General features: G+C 33.3%; 1 protein-coding gene across 1 annotated transcript in view; it reads left to right on the top strand.

Moving 5' to 3' along the window:
- The first annotated feature begins 4,053 nt into the window (after window positions 1-4,053).
- Window positions 4,054-25,654, top strand: part of LOC106130679 (homeobox protein prospero) — an 82,537-nt gene continuing 60,936 nt past the window's right edge. The window contains exon 1 of the mRNA XM_060949313.1: window positions 4,054-4,111. The gene's annotated coding sequence lies outside the window, so the exon portion shown is untranslated. The remainder of the gene's footprint in view (window positions 4,112-25,654) is intronic.

Below are 25,654 nucleotides of genomic sequence, written 5' to 3'. Positions count from 1 at the left end.
AGTATTTTCATTTTATTTGTCTATTTATTAGAAGATTGAATACATTTTTATTTGTAGATTTAATTATGGTAAAAATCTAGTCACTTTGCGGCTCATTCTTTCCGACGGAACGCTATAAACATTTTGACAAATTAATATTTTTTTGCTCAATTGTTCTGTATAGTAGTATAAAAAATTTATTTTGTAATTAAATGCTTAGTTATTTTATTTGTTTCTTAATTTTTGTTTTGTAGTTACGCTTGTTTTTTGTTTAATATTTCTTGTTGTTATTTTTTAATAAAGATTTATTTCTGTTTTTGTTTTTATTTTTTTCTAGACAATAAGCTATTTCTTTTTAAATATAAGAAGATATCTATGGTGTTACTTATTTTTTATTCTACATTTATGCTACAAATATATTGATATCTTCACTTAAATGTATTGAATAGTTAAAAATTTTGGTCACCCTGTAAATTAGTATCCTCTATTACTTCTATTGCCTGACAGGTGGCGCTAGTATCAATTTATACCTGTGACCAAACCACAATGATGCACAGGGTCAAATCCTAGCAGCCATGTCTTTCGAGTCATTTCCGAGTTATTTATAAGTATGATTGATATCAGTCTCTCAGGATAACATCACGAGGAAACTGGCACATTCAATGTGTAATCATGATCCGATACGGTTAGGCTCCCTACAATAGATGTGGACTGGAGCCGATTCGTGTAAAGATCTGACTTACCCACTCCAGGATCGTTGTCATAACTGTACCCTGGGTTCCTTTTCAGACAAGTGAAAATGCAACTTACTCTAAATCTAGGTTGATTATTACTATTGAAAAGGTAATTTGATAAATTACAGCTTTATTAACCATACAAAGCTGTTGCAATGCAAATGCAGTCTGACTGGACATAACCTTTTTGCTTGCCACGATACCTTTTTACTTATTTTGCTTCATTTACATCAGTCAATCTTTTTCTCTCATAACCTGACCTTTTCAATGCCCCAGATTTGTGATATTGATTTGTATATTGTCCGCGACGCTACACGAAGATGGAGTTATTTTAATAATTCTTAAGGGATAGACAGAGACATAACTCCGAGGCCACGTTTAGTAGAATGATAAAATTGAGATGAAGAGATAGCGACAGGTTGCCAAAGCTAAAAGAAGAATCCCAAATATATTTTACCTTGAATGACTTTTACAATTCGCGCTGAAATAGAACTAGCTGACACTCTACCGTTGTATTTTCTGTGTAAATAAATTTTCTTATCATTTCACTTGACGTTTTCGCTACCGACGGAAACTAAGAAATACTCCTTTCACAATATCTCCGATAAAATTCTTTAATAAACATACAGGCATACAGTAACTCCTACAAGTTCTACCTACGTTAAACACAGTAAAAAATCTTTGCTATTATATTTTGACAGGAGTATGGAAATCGAAGTATGGAATGCAAGCGCTACCCAAGTGTGCTACCTAGTCTCAAAATTCCTTAATCTTAAGTCGCCATTCACGAATTCAATGGGAAAGAGATGAAGTGGTTCTTTTCTTTTTATTCTATTAAATATGAATAAATAAATAATAATAAATATATACGGAACAAATTACATTGATTGAGTTAGCCTCGAAGTAAGTTCGAGACTTGTATTACGAGGTACTAACTCAACGATACTATATTTTATAATAAATATTTATATAGATAAACATCCAAAACACAGGCCAACCAGAAGAAGTTCTTTTCTCATCATGCCCTGGCCGGGATTCGAACCCGGGACCTCCGGTGTCACAGACAAGCGTATTACCGCTGCGCCACAGAGGCCGTCAAAGTATTAGAGCCGGAAACCACACGGCACTAATGAATGTGTATTCCTAATAAATGAATACGAATATATACGAATGTGTATACCTATGTGATATCAATACTTATTAGAAACAGAAGAAATAATATGCTTGTTCGTATATTGAAGATTGTTTATAGAATTTTTGATAAGTATTTATTTAAAGTTATACTAGAGGACAAATCACCTCTTAGTGACGTTATAATAACATCTTCCACGCGTACAAAGTCTCTGGCAACAGCTTCTCAGTCTCACTCTATAGGAATTTAAATATAACGCCACCTAGCGCACAAAATTAAAACTATGACACAGAAATTTCACTATTTAGTTCATATTATTCAACTAGATGGCGCTTTAACACTGCGCCGCTTGCGCACGTTTATAGCATACTTTAATAACAGTTCCGTAACTGAACTCTAGATGGCGTTTAAGTATCAACATGCACTTTTAACTTGATTTTATAGATGGCGCTACTATCTTATTTATTAAGTATTTTGCTCAATAAAGTTGCAATGTAGAAATTTGCATAACTTTACTTTGGGTATTTTAATTGAACTATGACAAAGGTTTTTTTTTAGTTTCTTCTATTTAGTTGTCTTTTACGACATCTACAGGAAAGAGGTGAAGATTTTCTTCCTTCTTAATCTGAGCACTATCTGTGTTTTAATTCCGATATTGGGCTATATAGTAAACGTGACCCGATTTTTATTACTGTTGGCGCTGTCTACCCCGCCCGCAACGAATGTAAGTATGTTATATATTGACAAGTCGATAGTATAAAATTCCGATCGGTAGGCAGTAACACAAGGGACAGTGGGCGGAGTTCCCAAGTCATTAGATTCTAAACGTCTAAGTAACTGGGCGTGGTGAGACGTTGGCGGTGCGATCTTATTGGCCCAGAAGGAGGGTTATAATTGACAACTGGCACTGTCAACCCCGTAAGGGATAAAGATGTGAAACAGGTAAGGTACAATGGATTATTACCGATTTACTAGACTTTATAATTACTTAGTTAATATTATGAACATTTAAAAAAAAATGACTAAAACCCTAATAGGTAAGTACTTAATTAATATTATCTGAGCTACCTAAATGCAAATTTTCATAAAAATAAGTTTGCGTTAAAGAGTACTTTAGTAGGTTAAGTACCTACCTAACAAACACACACATTTTGACAATAAACATTTATAAAACTAACTGTTGCCCGCGACTTCGTCCGCCTTTTCTCTATAATATATATATTTTAACATACAAATTCATACCAATACTTATCTAACTTACCTACAGGTAGGTATAATTGCGATGTTTCATAAAATCTTCAAACTTTATAGGATAGCATTTAGCCATGCAGCTGAACGTGGCCTTTCAGTATATTCAAGACCGCTGGCTCAGTATACTCCGTTAGGGAAACAGACGTGTTTATATATCTATGTATGATAAGCCCTATAACCGCCTAAGTTCTACAAAAGGCGTGTCTAAATGTCTCATAAGACAGTGGGCGTGCCGTAAGAAATGGGGCGGGCGTGCGCAAGACATTGCGTGGAGTTCCCAAGATAGGGGCGTGGCTTAAGTTATATAATGATGACGTCACAATTCTTGTATCACTTAGAGATAAGGGCCATGGAATTTTGTAGCGAAAATATCTAGAATTAAAATTATGGAAAAAGATAATTTTATTATTTAAATTTATTTTTATTTAAGTCTTTTTTGACAATGATTCTGGATTGGGTTACCTAGTCAGGTTTTTACATAAAGCGAATACTAAGTATAAGTACTTATGAATAAATAAATGCCGTGTGGAACCCGACACTAATAGAAAAAATAATACTTACCTACTTAGAACCACTCCATCTCTTCTCAATGGATGACATAAAAGACGACTAAGGGATAGGCTTATAAATTGGGATTACTATGTCAATCTTAATTCTATCAAGCCGGTGCCCATCAGTCATTTCAAGACTGTTGCGTCTGTCTACCCTGCAAAGCATAGACGTGATTATATGTATGTATATAAATAAGTACCTTGGTACTTAATTATCTTTTAAACAATAATTAACATGGTGCTACATGTAGGTACATGACAACTGACTTAAGTATGGTGTTTCAGTATTTTCGCGACAGTTGGCTCTGTCTACACTGTAAGGGAAAGACGTGACTATAATTATGTAGTAGGTACTTAATAGTATGATACATTTCTAAATGCCTTTAACCTTTATGTTTTGCAGACCCACCCATCATCGACAAAGCGGAGTCCTCACCGGTGTAACCTTCCCAACACTAAATAAGGTAAGTTATTTATTTATTTTTTTGAGTAAGTTCTACAATATAACTATGTGAATACTAACTTGACTGAAAATGGCGGACTTAAGACCCTAGAGGAGATTTCTTCAAGAATTCTTTATTGACTCTATCTACTTACCTACCCATAAGGTGCATTTTGCGTGGTTTTACAGTTTTTTTCAAAACACTTTGTATTTCTTGCTTTATTCTTTCTTTGTAGACTTCAATGTTTTAGTTAAGCCAAAGTGTGCAAGATGCTACGATGGAAACATTAAAAAAAGATTTTACCCTTAATGATTAATTGCAATAACAATTAATTTCAATAACCATAAAAATCAACCTAAAACACCAAGATTCCATGCCCCAAGATTTCAATTCAAAAGACCACTAACAAAAATTAAAAATGAAAACAGCGCTCACGTAGAATCATTACTTAAACTTCTTTTTAACGCTGGCTGAATGCACGCTACCAAACGTTTTAGAAAAAGAAAAAAAAAATAAAAAGAAAACCCACGCACGTCATTGTAAGCAGACAAGGTGGAATCTCATTAAGCATTTGAATTAGGAACTGCGGTGCGATGGCGCGAAATCTTAGCGATCATTACGCGACGCTCTATCGGAGTTATTCAGGTTTTTCATTTCAGGAACGTACACTCATATTCTTTAGTGATGTAGTCGGATGAAGCGTAGATAAAAATGTTCGTAGCCGTGTGTTCTAAAATTAAAAAAAAATATTTTCTTACTTTTGTTTGAGATTTCTAACTTAACATTTACTTTTTTGAAAAGTATAGGTATATATTTTCAAACCTCTTTATAATATTAGGGGTACAATAGGGATAAAATAGTGATTATAAAATATCATTTATTTGAACATGAGACTTGAAACCAATATGGCATTACTTTGAGTTGCAATATGAATTGTTGTAGGTAATTATTGCTTTTCAACTGTATTTTACGAAAAACTAACGGAAATTTTCTCTTTTGTTAGGTAGAGAAAATACACAACCACAAACCACGTCTTCGTTCCCTACGAGCTGTAGACAATTAGTAAGTACTCATTCTCGAAGACCACGATTAGCGCGAAAGCAAAATGGCAATATTTTTGTGTTAACAAATAATTTTTCTTTTTCAAAGAGGTTTAAAACCGTCGCCACTAGAAAAAAAAGTAGCAAAAAGACAATTTGGCGCGCAAAAGAAATGGATCTAAAAAGGCGCGTGTACTCATCCTCTCCATTACCGCAAGAGACTTGCATTCCGTTTCAAACTTAAGAATCCGTTGCTCAATTGTAAGCGGAAACGGCCGCAAAACTCATTTAGATTTCGAAATAATTTGTATCATGATTTCTTCTTGGTTTCTCTCCCTGGGAATTATGGGAATCCGGGAAATTTATTACCTTGCCTAGCCCGAATAATAATGACACATCCAGATGTCTAAAGGTTCAGGTTTCTTCATGATATTTTCGGTAAGAGTAAAAAATCTCATAATCTATAATTATATAAGTAGATAAAATACCTAAGTACCTTGTCATTAAAAAAAGTCATTAGGTAATCAATCTTACAAGACCGAGATTAATGTGAAAACATGGGGTAACATATTCCTCGTAAGGTGTTGTAATCAAGTTAGCGTTATAATGCCCTAACACTTATGAGGATGGAGACATACGGGATCTTAAAACGAGCGGGCATGGCTCCGAGGGCTTGAAATTTAAAAAAAAAAAACAAATTTCGGATCAATTACACTTATTGAGACAACTTATGCTTATCCTGGTATGCAAGACAAAAAAAATGCGGAAGCGGTCTGGCATGTTAATTATAAAACAATTAAAAAAGGTGCAATTTAAAAAATTATAACAATTACTTTTAAATTATCTCTTTAATTTTGCAAGAAAGTTAATTGTAGGTAATTAAATTTTCATCCTAATTGAAGCAGAAATATTTTAAACTGGGTGTTAGTAATTAAGAATCTTAATCGTTAGTACCTATAATCTTATAAATATAAACACATAACGCCAATCCATACGTGCACGTATTTATGGCAGGTTCGTACTGAATTTGAACCCGTACTTTTCACACGGCGTAGAATAAGAGCCGCCTCGCGTGTAATTTGCGAACTACTGCGAGTTCTTGCGCAGAAAACTGTGAATACCCTCTTTTGTTTCTCTTCCGCGGAGTTACGGAGTTAAGAATATCTTGAATAGTTCACGACGGAGATTAAACTGAATTTGTCAAGTCACCATACTTACATTATCATCTCTACTGATATAATAAATGAGAAAATATATTAGTGCATAGTTTTTGTCTTATGAATGATGATGCACTAAAATGCTCTCACGGATCCGCCCTTATTAAGCGAAAAATCTCTTTCCGTTCCCGCGGGAATTTGAGGACATGCAACATAAGGAACGTACCTATAGTCAATTCGTCAGTGATTGTCCTCTTTTATAAATAAAAGATATTTATGAGAAAAAGTTGATAGCTTAGCATATTGTTTTGCCTGTAGAAAATTCTGGAATTTCTATCTATAAATGTAAAAAATATGTAGTTTTATTGTCTTCGTCATTTCAAAAGATGAAAATTTCACCAACAATCAGGTTGAAGCATTATCGAAATGTTATAATGGGGAAAGCATAAAATTCGTGTGAAATTTACATACAAAATCATTGCATGCCCCTCTATACAACATCCGGTTGGTGACCGGATCTTCTTAGTAATACTTCTATTGGAACGCAGGCCGTGACGGCGCGCGATTGGCTAACCCGACTTCCGTTTTCAAGTCACGCCAATTACACCGGTAAGGTTGACACACCTGTATAAGGATTTGATCTGTTATCACTTCTATCAAAATAAATATGTGGGAAATGACGTACAGGTGTCGATTTTAAATTTAGAAATCGTTAGTTCAAGTCGTTGTAATGTTTTTTGTGTACCTATTCTGCGTACAACATTTTGGGGGAAACCTCAGGGGTATTGTAGTGTAAAGAGACTGAAATGCCTCGCCTATAGCCAAGAATTCACCCATTACTCGATGACTAAGAATTCAGATCTGCCAAATTTATTAAATTTTAAGTGTAATTAAAATACCGTGTAATTAAGTGCCGTGTGGTTCCCGGCACTATTACAAAAAAGAATAGGACCACTCCATCTCTTTCCCATGGATGTCGTAAAAGGCGACTAAGGGATAGGCTTATTAACTTAGGATTCCTCTTTTAGGCGATGGGCTAGCAACCTGTCACTATTTGAATCTCGGTTCTATCATTAAGCCAAATAGCTGAACGTGGCCATTCAGTCTTTTCAAGACTGTTGGCTCTGTCTACCCCGCAAGGGATATAGACGTGATCATATGTATGTATGTATGTATGTATTAAAATACCTTTTAACTACTATTCACAGAGTCAACTGACCAGACAAATTTATTTTCAAATAAAATTTATTTCGTCACCATTATTTTCCATTAGTTCATGACCAAATGAAAACTGCAAATAAAAAAAAGGAAATTGTTAAATTGTACATTGAGATAACATTCGCCTCCTTTCGTCAGAGGATTGTTGCAAAAAAACTCATTAAAATGAAACTATTAGGGTGACAACACAATAGTTCTTACGATAACATTGCAAAAAAATTGTGCATACCTAAGATACGAAGTGATGAGGTAAGTAACAGTAGAGGCTAATATCAGATAAACTTCTATAACTGTATATATCCATCTATCTTTAATAAATAATTAAATTTATCTACATCTGCTTGCTGCATGATGCAAATTGTACGAATGTTTAATTATTTTTTTCGTAAATGCCACATTTTCTATATTTCCGCTAATAATTATAAACCTACACACCGAGTAACGTTAAACTTTAAATTAAAAACAATATGTACACAGGTGTTACTTGCAAGGAAATTCCCAGCGAAGGAAGATAATTTTATTAGTATACCTAATAAATTAAAACATTCTTGTAACTTAATTTTGCAGACTCACTTTTAAACAATGGATGTACAAAATGCACCAAAATATAGGGTAGGTACTTGACCAGGTGTACTAGAAGACAGATGGTGCCATAGCTGACTTGAAGGGAGCGGGGCATGTAATAATACCTTTATTTTGGTATGCAAGCGGGGTAGCGTGCCGTAACAAGATCTTGAAATATGTAATGACACAGGTGACAGATAAATTATAGGTATGATAATCACCATCTCATTTTTATTCAGTGTTTCTTATTGAAATTTAAATCACATCTGACTTTATTAGTAACTAAAGAGTCAAGGTATGAAAAAAAAGAAATATTTAAGTTGTAAATTGCTTACTTTCTTTATTGACTTACTACTTATAACTGACCTAAGTATACAAGGTAATAAAAAAAGTTTATCTTAGTATACAAATTAAAAACAACCACTTTTAATATAAGTTATAAAACAATTAAAAAAATTATGATTCTTTAAAAAAATACAACAGTTTCGGGAACTGGTGATATTTTCAGTATTTTTTTTTTATTTTATTTTACGATTATATCAAGCTTCGTTAGGGCAATAGAGATTTTATTAAGAATACAATGACATATGGTATCTTAGTTACACCATAGACTAATCGAAGCACGAAATGTAATTTCGGGCGTGAAATCTCAAATGCTCGAAGCAGAGGGCGCCACGCGCGCGTCCTCCCCGCGCCAGGTGTGTAGTCCCCCTACTGTCATCTCTAAATATAATACTTATTATTACTCCTTCTTGTTTTAATTGTGCCCTGACTTGGCTTTTGCTCCTTTTGTTCGCGGTTAATGGCGTTTATTGTTTTCTTTTTTCAAGCACGCGTCTGCAAGATTTATTTTATAAGCAATTTTTTTTTCTTTTGTCTAATAAATTATGTGCAATTAGGCTGATTTGTAGTTTATGGAGTCCTATATTTTATGAATTAAAATGCATCTTTTTTTAATACTATTGATTGTTATTTAATTTATTTGCAGAATTATAAGAAAAATTATTATATTTGACTCCGTATGAGTAAGTAATTAAATTAAATTTTCATGAGAACTTGAACATCTCTAAATGCGTTTGCAATAACTTTACCGAAGTAGGTAGGAGTACATTTACTCACATTTCAACAAAATATTTTTTAAATGATATATTATTATATATTATAAAGTATTAATTTAAATAATATGAATAATATAAGTAAGGCCAAATTTTATTCCAGTATTTTTTTAATTTATGATAAAAAGTGGTGTTCATTTCAATGAATAACGCATGTAAGCTTTTAACCTATCTCAAGACGTGAGGAAGTTAAATTGGTGAAATTCCTCGCTCGCCGCATGTGATTGCCCCAAGATCGTGTTTGGGGACCAACTCTAATTGTTTTCAGTACAAGATTGTTAATTAATTGATTAAGTTGATAGTTTGGAACAATTAGGTAAGTAGTTTAGCAAGTAACTTTTTCAAGTTAAAGCTGTTGACAGTCTGTCGAGTTTTTTCTATTGTAAAATTTTTACAACTAGATTTTTGTATACCTATTATTAATTTATACGTCTCTCATCCGGAGGGAAAGGCAGAAGAAATATGCAGCAATTGCTGCATACCTACTTCTTTTGCTTCATCTAAGTTGGTATAATTATTTTTCACTACATAGAAGAATGTTGCTTTAGGATAAAAACGCTTAACCAGACCTTTTTCCAGTATGCCCGATTTGACCAAGGCATTGGTCATGTTCCTTTTCCATTCTGCTTGTACTCACTGCACTGTGTTCACTTTTATTTATTCCCTTATTATTTTATAAAAAGTCAAAAATACTTAGTTACGAAGAAGCTGTAACTTCAGCCACTAAAATAAATTAAAATTAATTTAATCTAAATGCATCTTAATGACACTAATGTCAATAATCCGCCAGATGGCCGGGTGTGGTCTTCCTAACGTTCTTGTTTGCACGTCTGTCATCTACTCGAATTACCGACGGTCATCGGGTAATGATGATTTAAAAAATGAATATTTGTGTAGCTGGCCAGTAAAGTAAAAAAAAAAAGGAATACGTCGCGATATTTAAATTTTTGGCCATTTTGATTTGGAATAGAAAGGAACAAAAATTAAAAAGAAGTACATATATAGATACATTTTGTTCTTGCCATGGAAAAACGCACTTCTATATCGGAATAATACAAGCTTATTATTTTAGAACTTTGAATTGTTTTCTGACAATAACAAGATACCTACTAAGACGTTTTGCGTAGACCTAGGAAAATGTTTAGAACTGAACTGAACTTTTTCAGAAATTTTATAGTTAGAGAACGCATAGAAAAATTTACACATTTATTTAACAGACTTAAAAATAGTCTAGAACATCTGCCTAGTAAGTAGTATTTCTTGCGTAAAACGTATTTCCTAAATGTCATCACATAATTTTACAAATTTTCAGTCGTCAAACATAAGATCATTATTGTTAGAGATATCCCCATATAATCGTTATCTTCACGAATACTATTAAAGCATATGGCGTGATAAAAAAATACCGGTTCATTGACCTCCTGAGTGCCTCCTGACAAGCAATGTGTTCCTGTTTGACATATCAAGTACTCAGCCTCAGATTTGGGGTTTAGAAGAACAAACACAAAGGATTCGTAAACATTACATGGTTTGAGATGTGAAAAATGATACATAAGAATACGAGAATAAGTTTTAAAATTAAAATAGGATGTTATTTATTAGCATTTGAATCGATCAGGATGTTTTGATACATATTATCAGGAAAGTGATATTATTAAAAAAAATTACAGCAAGCGCACGAAATGTTATCTAATTACTTATTTAGTCTTAATAGACCAAAAAAAATTATTTTGTATTATTTTTCTTTACTTTTTTTTACTTTACTGTTGTGTGTTGTCTCGCTTCCTTAAGGAAACTTCTCTCCATGTAAAATATGTAGGTACTTAGTCTATATATTTTCTTTTTGAAGTTGAAGTATATATGATTTTCACATAGTATTGTAGAATATCTGAAATAAATTAAATTTGAAATATGAATGCTGAAGGCTATAATAAGTCTTTTCTCTTTTTAATAACTAATTTAAAGTAAAATCGTGTTTTATTTCCATCAAAACAAATTGAATATTTAAAAAAAGGTTACCGTAAAAGAAAGCAATCAGAATAAAGATGATTTCTATTCGCAAATGTCGGTAAAGGTGTTCTGTAGCACGCGTTGCCAGCATATGGCACGGAATAGCAGATATTGACAAAAAAGATGAGCGAATCAAGGTGCGTTATCTAGTTTTTGCCACCGGATGATTTTTTTGATAAAGATATGAGTAGCAAGTTTGTTATACTTCCGAATTTTTTTTTTGGAATATCTATTTTTTGCTAATTCGTTAACCCTTTAGATGGTATTTAACTTTTTGCTGTTCAATAGGTTTTATTTATTTTTTAGTATTAAATTGTATTTTTAGCCATATGTTCTTTGCAAACCTTTGTAAGGTAAGTCCTTTTTGACATAATTTTACATGATAAGTTAATTTTATATCTCTTAAAAGGTTTTTCTTATTTCAGTTTGCGACATTTCGCTTAGGAGAGCATTCAAATATTGTTTTAAGATACGGCATATACGGTTATCACTTCTTGTAATTAAATCCCAACTCTAAGGGCATCAATATTCTATTTCTTCTTTGGAGTCGTTAATGGCTAGCTATTTACGACCCAAAATACCACCTATCTATAAAGTTATTGAGTTATTGAAAGAAAAATCTTTATGTAAATTTAAAATTGCCACCACAAGATTTATAAGGAAAAATTGTTCACAATTTAATAAAATGTTAACCCTCAAGAAAATAAGCGGGTAAACTGTGGCTAATTCAACATAAATCAGCTGTGGTTTAACCCTCCCACGTTGCGATCAAACTTAAGAAGCACATGTCGCGCTCCCTCGAGCATAAAAGACCCACTTAAGTGTTAACGTGTGGTACAAATCATAAAAGAACGAGAATTCTTCATAATATTAGTAGGTTATATAAGCCAACCTTGAAAACTGAAAGTCCACGTTCAGCTGTATAGCTTAATTATTAAGATTCAAATTGTCACAGGTTGCGAGCTCATCGCCTAAAGTTTTCTAAATTGGAATAAAATATATAATAATAATCCCAAGTATATTTCCATTGATCAACTTTTACAATCTACAAGGGAAGAGAAGCAGGTGGCGGACTCTATGTTATTTCGTCGGTACAAGACCAGCATGGAAGCTTCTTCATAATATAAAGTTCCTTTCTGTATTTCTAGTCTGTTGCAAATGTATAATTCGAACGTATTTTAATTCTAAGGAAATAAGTTAAAATTGTTATATAATTGTTTTTAAAATCGTGCTTCGAGTAGACCAAAATAAAAGGTTAATTCGCTACATCTTATGACTTGATTATAATACAAACATTTATTTGTGTTTATTTGCTACGTCTTGAGAAAGAGGGAAAGACATCAGTGAGGGTTGTCACGCGATCTTTCTGTGGATAATTTATTTATTTACAACAGGATACAAAGGAATTTAAGGGTTAATATTGTAAAATAAATTACTTATAATTTCTTCGCTCCCGCAGTTTATTTGTTAAATCCTTATAATTTGACAATAATGTTAGATATTCTTATGATACAAAATCTAATTTATGGAGTTAATTTTAAAACTCGTTTGAAAGTTTACAATAAATGCGTATTGCATAACTTGTTTAACGAGCGAAACTGAAATACCTGTATTTATTCAATAAAGATAAAAAAAAACAAAAAAAATTAAGTTAACTCCACCAAAGGTCCTTTCTTAGTGTTCCGCTGGACATGATATTTATTTTATGTATTTCAAATACCAGTAGATATCCGCTTACACAGATTAAAAACAAAAAATAAGGAATTATTGGTAGCCCTACAATCTGAGATGTTTATCTGAAGATTTCCTCTCAAGAGGGCATTGAAATGCAAAGTGACTGGAGGGTCCAATTATGTTTTATTAACACTTATTTGTAAATCGTTCGTTGGTTATTTTGTTTTTAATACCTCAATACGATAGTAGGTATGTAAGTATGCAATACCTAGTTCAAATAACAAAAACTAAGTTCTATTTCAAATTAAAACAAATAGCAATTGGGCGGATAGTAAGCGACAGAACTGGCATTTATAAGTACATCAAATGATATACATACATATATATCAACAAACATGAAGAATAATTTGAAACAATGTTTCAAACTCATATTGTTAAATGATCTAAATCTGATATGTGTTTACCATTGCCTATACGAAAGGAGAAAGAAATATGCAGCGATTATGGCAAGAAATGTCTCTGGCTTAGGGCAAGAGAGGTTACAAGTATATAAGTAGTATACAATATTATATTCATTAGATAAAAATCCTCAATATCTATCCATACCACAGAGTTGCACATTTCACACACAAATAACATTCAAAACAATGGTACTTATTATCCCACTGTGACGTCACACATATCAAAAGATGATAAAAAGCGTGTACCGCCAGCAAAAAAGGCATATAATAGAAACAAAACAGTGCCGCGAAACTTTCTCCGTTTGCATTTTCCGCGCATTATCTAGAAAATTGTGCATCTGGGCGGCTCTGCTGGCCAGGGACGAGGGAATGTGTGACGATGTTTATTGGCAGCTCACAAACTATTAAATATCATATTTTCGGGAATAAAACGAGAAATGGTAACGTCTTTTTGTTACACATATTAATTTTAGCTGAAGTCAAAAATTAAATATATATGTGAAGGTAAAATAAAAACAATATAGGTTGTAATATTTTAAAAATATATCTTAAACATGTAATTAATTCATTTAAGAATATTTCATTAGGCAAGCGCAGTTTTAGTACTGCGCTTTTTGACTCAGTAAATGGGCACTTGGGTTGAAAATCTTGTTACTTATAGTAACTTCACTTAAATAAGCTAGGCCAGAAATAGGTCAATAAAAAATCATCCTAATCAAGTCGTACGACATTCCCGGAAAGAAATAGTAAAATTTACACTGATAAAAACCACACAGCACAATATTAATTATGTTTAAGTTTCTTTACCTTTACTTTTCGCACTAACAAACAGATAAAAACGTTCTCAATTTCAATCGACAATAATTTTATAACAATCGACGACCCAACACTAGCTGGAAGACACGCTTTTAATATCCGAGGAACGATGGAGACAATCCTCTTAATCAGGGGACAGACATTGTGCGAAACGAGGCCACGCACGTACTCGCACATACGGCAATGATTAGTCGCTTTGTTGGGCCTCCGCTGCCGCCACTTTTGTTTAAAGCACTCGCGACTATGGATGACTACTTCTGTTAAAGCACATTTTGTCTTACTTATGTCTCTTTTGATTTTGGCGTCAAGCGAACTTAGGTGCCGAAATATTGCTCAATAGATTACTTAGTCATTTTGTTGGAAGTAAACTACCGCCACTTTTGTTTAAAGCACTCTCGACTATATGGATCACTATATCTGTTAAAGCACATTTTGTCTTAAATGTGTCTCTTCTTATTTTGGCGTCAAGGGTACTAAGGTGCTGAAATTTTCCTCTATGGTAATAATAAAAATTAGAGGTTTTTGTTGGACTTCTCCTACAGTCACTTTTGTTAAATGGACTCGTGAGTATAGACAACTTTATCTGCTAGAAAAATTTGTAAATTATGCATATCTTTTTCATCTTCTTCTAAGATTAAACTCTTAAGACATTGTTTGTTGCTTTGTTGAGCCTCCGCTTCTGCTTCAGCATTCACGATTATGGTCGACGAAATCTATGATAGAAATTTAAACTACTTATTGATATAGAAGTGTATCTTAAAAACGGTATAGCTATTGTTTTATTTCCGAAATTATTTCAACAAATTTATACAATCCAAAAAGAACATACGAAGTAAACACTACCACAAAAGCCTAAGCCGAAACGGAGCCGACAAGAAAAAAGTCCTCCACACACGACAACAAAAAACTAATTAAAAATCAAATCTCGTAAAGACAAAGAAGCGCGGTTTTATTGCGGAAAAAAAAACCGGGAAAATCGTCACAGGAAGAAAGAGCCGGGTAAAACATAATAAAGAAACAATGTAAACAAGTTATGCCGTACTTGAGTGGCTCATTATAGTACGGAACAGATATTAGCCGCTCATTCGCTGAGCCGCCGAGTCGGCTCGGTGTACGGATCGCTTGAGCCGTGGAGTTTGCAGTGCTCTGTGCTTTATATAACCTATTTCGGTTTAGATTACGCTTTTGTTATTATGAAGATTAATTTCGTTGATTATGTAATGCGGTTCTGCTTGTTTGAGATATTTGTACTTTCTTTGTAGCTCTCGCGGCGTCGCGTCGTACATTTCTTAGCATTTTGGGTGTAGTAAGCCTAACACACAATCAGTATTTAAAAGTATTGTTTCCATATCGAGTTCAGGGAATAGATTAATACGAATAAAAAACAAGATTCCATTAAGAATCGATACTCGACAACGTTCAGTTGGATGAAACATTCTCGCCATGGATACTTTTATCGATAAAATTGTCTCTGCGTTGTTTTAATCGATTGTAGTATCAGTATTTTTAACCGGAGTTTTTGTATCTTTTGCCGTCTAACGATGGGACAATGTTAGGTTTTGTTCTGTCTGAGTGTGCCTTGTTCATTATAACGGACATGTTGCCATTCCAATTTATGTAGAAACAGAAATGCCGGAAACGGAAATACGGAAATAATCGCAATCTGTAACTTCGCTTTGTTTTTACAGTTCGAACGAATTTCGGTTTTATTTGTATCTACTTTTTTGATTAAATCGGTAACTTTGTTATAAATTGGCTATAGTCAGGTTTATACATAATTTCAAGTTTTTAAAGAGATAAATTATACTATTTTCTAATTTTTTTATACAACTTTGCAGGTTGGTTGCAAGGCAGCAAGATTGCATAGAATATTTTCATACAATTACGTTAATTATACTATGTTACTAAAATTATCTTTGATGGGTTTTCTTGTAAGACATAAAAGACCCACTTATAATCTCTATCTTGTACAAAAACATAAAGTTCTTAATAAAACAAAATATGAAATATCACTGAACCTTGAATTACGAGTTATTGAAGTGTAAGGAATACGCTGTTAACAAGCGATCTAAGTGATAAGCGGTAGCGGGCATATCGCACGGTGTTCTACGGAAGCGGCACTTCCGCCGTCGCGAGTGGACAGAGTCACGCACTAAGGAGCTGGTACAGACAGCATGAATAGAATAGAATAGATTTATTTTACAAAATAGATACAAGGTATCACTTATTCTAATTAAATCTATATGAAATTATTTATTATGTTATTTGTTATTATATAAAACAAGTTGTTATCGATAATACACTAAATTTAAATATTAAAATTGTTAAGCTAGATGACAACTCAAAGTCACTTGCCTGGAAGAAGAGTCTTGAAATAAAAGGGGATATTAACCTAAAAGTTGTAATTTAATTTGCTTTAATAAAATTAATTATCCCTAGCCGTATGATTTTTGAAATCGTGGAATTAATATCTTTATCTATTGAAATATTAGCAAACATAAGTTTTAGACTTTAGACTATATATTAAAATCGTCATTTCTTCATACAAAAATAAAAATAAAATGTATTTCCGTGCACAATTAATTACACACACAATGCACTGTGGCACACGACCAATGTTAAGAAAAAATGGTCGCAAATTTAAACATTTTTTATCTATCGCTACAATAAGTGATTATGTCATTATATTGCAAGGGTGTAAACAGGAACTACAGAAATTAATAGCCATGAACATTCTCATTAAATGGATGGTGAATAAAAATGCATAAGTACTATCTACTTTATTAACAGCTTCTTATAAGAATACACGTACGATAGTATTTACTAATTCAAAAGAAATCATTTTTACTGCAACATACATATATATAAGTATAAGTATTTATATGCTTACACGTCATAAATGATCAAAATAAAGGTACGTCTATATATAAATTGTTTTTTTCAAATTTTAAAGTTTTAACAATGGCTTATTTTTTTTTATAAAAATATTATTTACTTTTCTATGTTAGGAATATTTCTTTGAACTTTAAAAGCTGTATGTTATAATCATAAACATGTTTAATATATACTTCTACTGTGAAGTAAATAAGCATATTATCAATTTCAGGTTAATTAAATATGAGCGTTAAGTATAAATGAATTTATTAAAACGTAATCATTAGATTAATTAATAATCAGCATTTAGTTCATTCATTGTACTTTATCAAAAAAAAAAGGCTTAAATTTCTTTAATTTAATACATAATTCGATGTCAGTCTCAACAAGAAGCCCTTTTTCTTTCTTGTGCCATGAATGCGAATGTGTATTCACACAAAATTGATTGACTCTTTTTTATCATTGTGATCGCACAAAAACAAACTCCTCCTACCTGACAAATAAGTATCATATTGAAACAGGAATGTTTTCAATCGGAAAGGAAATAGCAAGTGAGTCACTTGTCGCCATTTTCTTCTCGTATCATGAATGCGTTCCGTTATACGATAGCATAATTATATGTTTTCCGCTCATCTCTTTTGTTGAGCGTGCGTACTCACCGCTTCCTGTCTTGTGCGAGGGTTGGTGTGGTGCAAGTAATGAGAGAATGTCATACATATTCAGATCATATTTCAGTCCCTTGTCACTTGATGTACTTGAAAAAGATATCAACTTTTTTTGTGATGCACGGCTGCCGTTCTATTGCTGAGATATGATCATTTTACATAGATATTGATAATAATTATTAGAATGTTTGAGCCTCGCACAAAATAAACCATTTCGGTAACGTTACCTCGTTTATAGTCTTAGTCTTGTTGTTTGTAGATACAAACACTATATATATGGATTAGATCCGCGACCGCTTATGACCCACACCGCGTATCTATAACGAATGCATTTAATTGAATGGGGCGTTGTGATTTAAGTTATTTTATTGACATCAAGTACTCGCATTGTTACAGTATTATTTAACGAGCTAATCAAATCAGTTCCTTGTTTTGATGTCACAGTTTTTCTTACATCAGGACATGTTTTTTTTATATGTTTTATTAACTTTATCAGTAAAGTATCTTTTTTCGTGTGGATTGCACAACGTAGAGAAGATCATTCGAACTCTTCTTCTGCTTTTTTACACTTATTAAACTTTAAAATTACTATTAAAAAGAAAAGGAACTTATTTGATATTTTACGAAAATGCCTGGACCGATTTAAAAATCTTATCTTTGTTTAATTTTATTATACATTTTTGTGTGCTAGGTTTGATAAAGAAATCTAAGTTCAGCATTGTTTTATCTTTATTCTTTACAAAATATATAGTAAAAAAACGTTTTGTGACCAAGAGTTGAACGTGGCCTTTCAGTCTTTTCAAGAATGTTGGCTCTCTCTAACCCGCAAGGGATATAGACCTGATTTTATGTAGGTATGTATGTATGTAAGACTAGTTCCGTGATCAAAAGTTATCAAAAACATCACATTTACTCAACGGTAGCCAAGTAATTTTCACGCTTAATAGAAAAATAAATAGATCCATGACCAATCTGCATACACCCCTAGATGAGGACATGCAAATAATGTTAGCTCTGTTTATTGTTATTTCAACGACCAAAATGCCCAATTAAAGGACTTTCAAAGAACATTTAAGGGTAGGGTAGCACCAAATGTCCCACATTTCGGTTAACGATGAAGACTGCTCAAACATATGATCTGCTTGGGGTTAACCACCAATTTAAATAGATCTCTTATTATCATTAGTTGCAGTGGATAGTGCAGATCCAATGAGATCGGTCGTTAAATTATCAAAAATTACACAGATGAAGAATATTGGTTTCTAATTATTAAAGCATAAGGGTTATTGTTGAATGGTTTTATTTGTGTGAAAACATTATAGGGTTGCGTGATATTTTGCTATCGATCAAATAATACATTTTGGCACACTGACACGTTTCATGATTTTAATAACCTTGAAATATTGCAATTTAAACCAGGTGGCTTCCGGCCAGAATAGACAACATCCCTAATCCAAATCCGATCTGTGACCATCTCAATGCAAATTTTGGAAAAATCATCACTACCACTTCACTGCATATTATATAAAGTCCCAATATTTCCTCTGTCTATATGTATGCGCTCTTCTCGGAAAGTTGTGGTGTTATTATGTTCCTAGTTGATATGTTGGAAAGAGGGTTTTCTCAGGATCGTTTATAGATCCTACCCGTACAAAGACGGGGCGGGTCGTTCGTACCTATAATAAATGAAGAATGTCACAAAGCTATGCTTGGTTTTAGTCTAAGAGTTTGGATTGCAAAGATAAAGTGACAATCGCTCCGTCAAGAAATCAGTTAGGTATCTGAAAATTTATACCTAAATATAAAACTCTTCCTAATTGAGTGACTAAAATGCTGACAGAAAAAGCACAGCTCTTACCATCTAGAACTTTGAGATTTGGCATGTATTGAAAGTGAATTTCCACGGGAACTGTAATCTAATCACCTATAAATACGTAAGTACATACATGTAATCACATCTATATCCCTTGCGGGGTAGACAGAGCCAACGTTTTTGTAAAGACTGATAAGCTACGTGGCTTACCTATAAATATTATTAGTTAAGTCCCCTGGACTGAAACAAAACAGCTGAGGACGCGACCGAGAACACGCTCAGATTATAAAAGTATGAAAAATCAACCCTTGGGGAATTAAAATAAAAAAAATAGAGCGATGCGGGTAGACATATGTTTCGCAAGGTGGTTTTATAAGGGAGTCGCAAAGGTGCAAAATGAGTAGGTCAACTACTTTTTTTTTCACCTCAAGATGTCTACGTCATCTTGAATGATTCCTACCTGTGATGTGAATGGACCTTTATCCCGGCAAGTTACAAAAATGTGTGTGGATTCGCTCAGTTTAAGAAAGGTCATATACTCTCAATGTATATTGATATTGAGTAGAGAGTAAATACTTACCTTGTACCTTTAAGTACCTAGTAAGTACTTACATATTTTTTCCCGATTACGATTGATCACTATTTTATTAGCCTATCCCTTAGTCGCCTTTAACGACATCCATGTGAAAGTGATAGAGCGGTCCTATTATTTTTTCTATTAGAGCGCGTAACCACACGGCAGGCAAAATATAAGAGTAATAAATGAAATAAATATATTTTGGACAAATTACTTTAGTAAGCCTCGAAGTAAGTTCGAGACTTATGTTACGCGGTACTAACTCAACCATACTATTTTATAATAAAAGGTAACATCAAACATCTAGCAATTTGTCACTTTATATGAATCTGAATTGTATCAGTAAGCCAAGCAGCTGAACGTGGCCTATCAGTGTTTTCAAGACTGTTGGCTCTGTCTATCCTTCAGGAGACGTGATTATATGCATGCATACACCTAGGCCAATCAGAAAGTTCGTTTCTTATCAGGCCTTGGCCGGAATTCAAACCAGAGACCTATGTATGTATGTCGCGGACAAGCGCACTACCGCTGCGCGACAGAGGCCGCCAATTTCAAATTAATAATAATTCCAAGATTTAAGAAAACAAAAAATATCTGCCGATTAGGGAGCTAGGGATGGGACAATGGCGCGTGATTCTATCGAGTCCCTACTTTCCAGGGTCGATTGTGTTCACAATAATAGGGACGGAGAAAGGGTGCACCTTTGCTTATTAAAATCTTTTCGGTCGTGTCGCGTGCTGGTTGCACCTTGTACATTGTGATATGATTGAAACCTGGTCATGTGAATAGAATTTATTTGAAAGTTAATTACATGGTCACGTTTAATGTTAACTTGAAAACACCAGAATAAATAGCAATAGCTAGATTGTGTAATTTAGAAAAAATACTGATTTTGTCGGTAGGTTCTACTTTTTAATATCAGTAGATACCTACTTAAAAAAACATTTTTACATTACTCTTGCTTCTTTCGAATACATACATATGGTCAAGTTAATATCCCTTGCGGGGTAGACAACAAGTCTTGACAAGATAACAGCATTAAAAATACTGAGAGACCACGTTCAGCTGTATGGCTAAATGATGCAATTGAGACTCAAATAGTGGCAGATTGCTAGTCCATTGCCTACATGAAGAATCCCATGTTTATAAGCCTTTCCTTTAGTCGCCTTTTACGACATCAATGGGAAAGATATTAAGTAAAAGATGGATTAGAAAAATATTAGATTTACTGAAAAACTTATTTTCTCGTTTTATAATACCAACTTAATGAAGAAAATACACAGATATCACAAATATTATTTAAAACTATGATCCGATTCTCGGAATGATCTGAAAGCGTAACAGATGGGAAATCAATCGTCGATAAATTTGCATTTATACGCCGATCGGTAGAGACCGATACTGTGGGGTGCAATGAATAAGAACAGTCTTAATTTTTATTGATGCTTACAGTTAAAAAAATGAATCTATCCCGTAGTAAGCACAGACACGAGATTCACCCAAAACTCTTATGGGAACTGGAAAGAATCGGACACTTAAGAAACAGCGGAAAGTCAGAAAAATCTATAGAATTTTTTTTTGATTTTCCACTGAAATATAACTATTTATATATAAAACAGGTATGATTGATCCGTGGTCACAAAGTGACGATCGCTCGGTTCACGAATCATAGTGATATGATTCGAAACGTCCGAGATAAAATAAAGGTACGTTACGTACACCTTACGTACCTGTGTTATTTCTAAATAGAATAATAAAACGCGAAAGTTTACAATCATTTGTAGTCTAAAATAAACTACACTCTCAAGTAGGCATGGGAAAACATTTTGAGAAAACTTGCAAATTCTATATACAAACAAATGTATCGGATAACTATGATCAAATATTTATAAAGGTACGATTATTCTGTAAGTTTGTGATGGTCAGATGGAAGTCACTTCGTGTAATTACTGGCTTACCCGATCCAGAAACGTGGTCACAGGCTGACTTTTGTTCCTCTACAGAAAGGCTAGAACGCAACCGGGACTGACGCAAGCAAAATGAAGAAATATTTTACTACAAATTTAACAAATTATACTTACAGAGTAAATTCCGTACAATTACCAATACTAAGATAATTTATGAAGTGTAAAAAGGTGCACTACCGACCACTACAATACATTTGCAAGCGTAAAACGGAATACATCTGCGCGCGCGCATGTGCCGAATCGCTAAAGATGTTCGCATGATTGATAGTTGTGTTAAGTATATCATGTGCCATAATTAGTTTCTGTGGTTTTGTCTAAATCGAATGGATATTAATGATGTTTATCGATAGAGTAAGTTAATCATCACTAAAAAGGTTGATTTAGAAAAACATATCAGGTACCTCATAAGTAGGCACCTGATAAGTATTTAATAATTGCAGTAGTTATTTTGATTGAGCTTTGCTTGACTAAAAATGTTTGTTCAAGATTTCGCAAAAGCTCCTGGTTCGATTACGATGAAATTTGGTACAAAATAACTTTAAAATGATGGGCACCATATTCGGTAATTTTTATCCCCAAAAAAGCACAATTTGCGCTAACAAAATATCTCGCAAGTAAGGCCGTCAGAGCAAAAGCTTCTCGTAATAGTTATATCAAGCATTCTTTTCCAAATCTACAAAATCGAGTGTTCTCGGGTTATCGATCGCGATGCACTCCCCTGGTGGATCTTAGCGCGTGCAGCTGCCTATGCGCAGGGTCAAAGGTGGTGTATGAGGGGCGAAGTTATTGTACTTGCTGTAGTGGGCGCCTGTCTGCCAGGATTACCGCCATGTTGAATCGATATTTTGAAGGGCGCATTCGATTTTCGAACGGTGGTTAATGTTGCGTTCGATGGTTTTTGAATAAAATGCGCGTGTTCCATTTTTTTATACCGGTCGTTACTAAAGACTCAAATTTTAAAAAAAATTATGTCTTAAATATAAAAAGAGGAAATTAGTGTTTTCTACCCGACCAATTTTCTTGAAATACAATAGCGATTTCTGGTTAAAAGTACCTAATCGTCTTCGCTACAAGAAGAAAATACATTAATTGGTATTACAAGTATTACGATATAAGTACATATATTTTTGTTAAAATTATAAAAAGAATAAAAAGCTTCTTTTTCGAAAAAAGAACACCTGGTTACAGGCGCCGCTTACAACCGCAAGACATTTGATACGCCCACAGATAAAAAATAAATCGCCGGATCAAACAACATGTGCATCGATGCTATCTCCACACACGCGGTTTTCTAAATGACCAATAACACACCTTAACAACACCTATTATAGTTGAAATTAAAACTTCCTTCGATTTATGAATGTAAGAAGCCGACCGCCTTACAGGTTCCTTTAAGAACCACACGAAACGAAACCTTAAAGTTTTAGGGTTAGGTTTTGTAATTCCTTGGGAAAGGTTTACTCCAAATATTTCATAAGGTGCGTAGTAAGATCAGCTGTTTGTGTATTCTTTCTTAAAGCTTAAGACGTTAATACAGGGGGAAATCATTCTTAAATCCTCTTCGTAAAGGCGGCACCTAATAAACTTTTAAGTTTGTAAGAAAACAATATGGTTTATTATTTTGAACAATAGCATAGGGGATATTGTTGTTGCTTTATTTAAAAGAGAATTAAACTTTCGATCACTCGTTTCTAATTTAGGAAAAGGAAATATATATTTTTTATTACTTTTTCTGTAAGAGAAATTACTTAAGCTCGCAACTAATAATACTAAACTCGCCACAATGTAACCTTTAATAATCTACGACAATAAGTATGCGTAAGAGCATTACGCATTGCATGGGGTCGCTAAGGGACATGTGCGCACGCGCCACTCCGACAATCATAGTAATAATATCTAAAAAATAATAATAAATCCGGGTGAAGAATAAAGAAAGCTCACCCCCCGACTCCCCTTGCCTTTATCTTGCAAACAGACTTCAAAATGTTAAAGATAATAGGGTGTAGGACCCCTGTTTGTGCGCCGGCGCACCTTTCGCGGGGGTAGCGTACGCGTGGCGTATGGGGCGACGTACGACGCGACGAATTTGGCGGTTAATTTCAAATTTGGAAACTTCGAAACAGACTTTAATTTTCTTTTTGAATATCAGCTCTTATTTCTAGATTATTAAGGAAATGCAGTCTATTATTTTAATGCCATTAGTTATATACAGAACAGTAAGTCAGATTTTCATTCAAGTTACTTCGTTCTACTTACCTACTTAAATGAAAATAATTCAAGTAGAATTATTACTTACATCTCCTGCAGGTTAAATTAAATTTTGATGTTTAAATGAATAAGGCACTTAAACCATATTAAAAAAGGTTTCAGCTGCTACTCTAAGGCAAGTACTAGGTGACATCCTTAGTTAGAAACAGTTTGGAGTGGGTAGTTAGGGTTTATAACATACTTGCTATTATTAACACAAGCGATCTTTTGGAATATTTAATTAAAAACAAAGCCAAAGTCTCAGTTCAGATCGAAACCAATTACTGAGATATGAAAACAGGAACTGCAAAGGACCACGTTCAAAAAGAGATGCGCTTTGTTGGCGCCGTCCACCTTTTATTACTGCGCTGGACAGTGTGTGAGTGACCAAAGACAATAGAGGATACCCAGTAAAGATTACTTTTTCCTTTTTTCCACATTTATTTCATGGTTGCCAATGTATTCAAATTTTTAATTGTAAACCTTTTTTTTTATTGTAAGGATATCTTTTGAGGTTGCATAATTTTGCGATTATGAAACATGATTTGATTTTTAAAATTGTTACAAAGAGTATGATTTCGTAACAATCTTTAAAAACTGTATTTGCGAGTACTTCAAAAAGTAAACCAGTCTAAATACTTAAAAAAATTTAATCTACAAAGAACTTTAATACGAAAGATTAATCTACAACACAACACAAGGAGGATTTATTTCTAATTTTAAAATTTCCTTATCCAGAATCGTGGCCATGGAAGCCGTGCTTCTCTCCATGTGTTTGAAAAATAAAAATGGAAACGGTAGTGCACCGCGAAGTTTCCCCACAAAAGTTGGGGAACGCCCACGGAAATGACGATGACCGCCCGGAAGCTATTCCAGCGATACGCATCTGGAGCCACCGATAGCATGTTGTCTTTGGTCCAACACTATAAAAATAAGCATTTGTTTTTAAAATAAAATAATTACATTTAACAATGCTTGAAAATTTTATTTACTATTGATTTTCTTTTTCTAACAATTTGACTTATCAAATTAATAACTATGCCGTATGTAATAAATAATTATGTGCTCTATTATTTAATATAGGTAGATATATTACTTTTGGCTAATTACTACCATAAAATATAATAAATACTAACAACTCTAGATACCTAATATATTTTAATTCGGTTTTAAAATTTAAAAATTAACGGCTACATTTTAAAGAAAAAATGCTACTGACGTCGAATTTTCATATAAATTGAAGTATTCGTAATGATATAGTTTCATTTAATTCAGATTTTCTTTGGAAGTAAAGGCTGTCACTCTTCAAAAACTTGTAAACACACTATTTGCGAAACTCCTTAACGCAAAACAGTGAAAATACCTA

The sequence above is a fragment of the Amyelois transitella genome, chromosome 18, assembly GCF_032362555.1.
Source record: "Amyelois transitella isolate CPQ chromosome 18, ilAmyTran1.1, whole genome shotgun sequence".
NCBI lineage: Eukaryota > Metazoa > Arthropoda > Insecta > Lepidoptera > Pyralidae > Amyelois > Amyelois transitella.
This window is presented reverse-complemented; position numbering and strand designations above follow the sequence as displayed.